The following is a 2,291-nucleotide window of genomic DNA, read 5'->3' as shown; positions in this document are numbered from 1 at the left end:
GTATGCTCTATCATTGTTGCCAAAATGTGTTCTTCATGACATTATTGCTAATAGATGCTCTATGAAAATAAAAACTGCTTCTGTAATTAAATAACCTTTAGGAATACATGTCTTCTCTCAACAAATTAAGAATGCATATTAGAAAATACAAAGTTCTAAGATGTTCCAGTTAGGAAATTTTGTTTTTATATGTGCTGAATCTTCCATTTACCAATCTAGACTACATAATTTTCACTTATATTAACATCTCAAAGAATTAGTGCTCTACAAAACAGCTTTCAAAAATGTTATTCTAGGTTGTTCAGTTAGTCATGTTGTTTCCAGACGCTTTCCCTCGTTCCATTCCTTGTGTCCTGAAGTATTGTTTTAAAACCCACAAGGGGCTCTTCTGGCAACATGGCGGGCGGAAAAGCTGGAGTGACTCTGGGGCAGCCGCATCTTTCGCGTCAGGATCTCACCACGTTGGATGTTACCAAGTTGATGCCACTTTCACACGAAGTTATCAGCAGACAAGCCACAATTAATATAGGTACAATTGGTCAGGTAGCTCATGGGAAATCCACAGTCGTCAAAGCTATTTCTGGAGTTCACACCATCAGGTTCAAAAATGAACTAGAAAGAAATATTACAATCAAGCTTGGATATGCTAATGCTAAGATTTATAAACTTGATGACCCAAGTTGCCCTCGGCCAGAATGTTGTAGATCTTGTGGGAGCAGTACACCTGATGAGTTTCCTGCAGACATTGCAGGGACCAAAGGGAACTTCAAATTAGACGTTTACTTTGTTAAGCCTGGCCACGATATTTTGATGGCTACTATGCTGAATGGTGCAGCAGTGATGGATGCAGCTCTTCTGTTGATAGCTGGTAATGAATCTTGTCCTCAGCCTCAGACGTCTGAACACCTGGCTGCTATAGAGATCATGAAACTGAAGCGTATTTTGATTCTACAAAATAAAATTGATTTGGTAAAAGAAAGTCAGGCTAAAGAACAATACGAGCAGATCCTTGCATTCGTCCAAGCTACAGTAGCAGAGGGCGCTCCCATTATTCCAATTTCGGCTCAGTTGAAATACAACATTGAAGTTGTTTGTGAGTACATAGTAAAGAAAATTCCAGTATCCCCAAGAGAGTTTAGTTCAGAGCCCCAGCTTATTGTTATTAGATCTTTTGATGTCAACAAACCTGGCTGTGAAGTTGATGACCTTAAGGGAGGTGTAGCTGGTGGTAGTATCCTAAAAGGAGTATTAAAGGTGGGCCAGGAGATAGAAGTAAGACCTGGTATTGTTTCCAAAGATAGTGAAGGAAAACTCATGTGTAAACCAATCTTTTCCAAAATTGTATCACTTTTTGCAGAGCATAATGATCTGCAATATGCTGCTCCAGGCGGTTTTATTGGAGTTGGAACAAAAATTGACCCACTTTATGCCGGGCTGACAGAATGGTGGGGCAAGTACTTGGTGCAGTCGGAGCTTTACCTGAGATATTCACAGAATTGGAAATTTCCTATTTCCTGCTTAGACGGCTTCTAGGTGTACGCACTGAAGGAGACAAGAAAGCAGCAAAGGTTCAAAAGCTGTCTAAGAATGAAGTGCTCATGGTGAATATAGTATCCCTGTCAACAGGAGGGAGAGTTAGTGCTGTCAAGGCCGATTTGGGTAAAATTGTTTTGACCAATCCAGTGTGCACAGAGGTAGGAGAAAAAATTGCCCTTAGCCAAAGAGTTGAAAAACACTGGCGTTTAATTGGTTGGGATCAGATAAGAAGAGGAGTGACAATCAAGCCAACAGTAGATGATGACTGAAGAATACCGGTTAAATAATACATTCGGATGGAGTTGGAAGTTAGAATTCCTCTTAACAACCAAGGGGTTTATTTTCAAAGCAATATTGGGGAATTGATTTCACAGTTCGTTACCTTAGTAGGTAACTGTAAGTTTATTCTCTTTTTTTTTTTTGGTTATGAAAACTTAGGGACTACAATTAATATAAAAATTGGCATAATGTTGGATTGAATCTACATTTTGGCAGAAGTGAAGCATTCCCACATAATGTCAAAGTTATACATCATGCAGTTTTGGTTTTTTTGTTTGTTTCATTTTCTTTTGTTTTTGAGTCTGGCTCTGTCGCCCAGGCTGGAGTGCAGTGGCGTGATCCCCAACCTCTGCCTCCCGGGTTCAAGCGATTCTCCTGCCTCAGCCTCCCAAGTAGCTGAGATTACAGGTTCACGCCACCACACCTAGCTAATTTTTGTATTACTAGTAGAGACTGGGTTTCGGCATGTTGGCCAG

At 40.2% G+C, this 2,291-nt stretch overlaps 1 pseudogene across 1 annotated transcript; it reads left to right on the top strand.

The window, feature by feature from the left end:
- Window positions 1–385: 385 nt before the first annotated feature.
- LOC112628900 lies at window positions 386–2,080 on the top strand (annotated as a pseudogene). Its single transcript, XR_003120498.1, has one exon. The product of XR_003120498.1 is annotated as a eukaryotic translation initiation factor 2 subunit 3 pseudogene (transcript).
- The last annotated feature ends 211 nt before the right edge of the window (window positions 2,081–2,291 follow it).

This window comes from Theropithecus gelada, chromosome 7b (genome assembly GCF_003255815.1).
Source record: "Theropithecus gelada isolate Dixy chromosome 7b, Tgel_1.0, whole genome shotgun sequence".
Classification (NCBI taxonomy): domain Eukaryota; kingdom Metazoa; phylum Chordata; class Mammalia; order Primates; family Cercopithecidae; genus Theropithecus; species Theropithecus gelada.
This window is presented reverse-complemented; position numbering and strand designations above follow the sequence as displayed.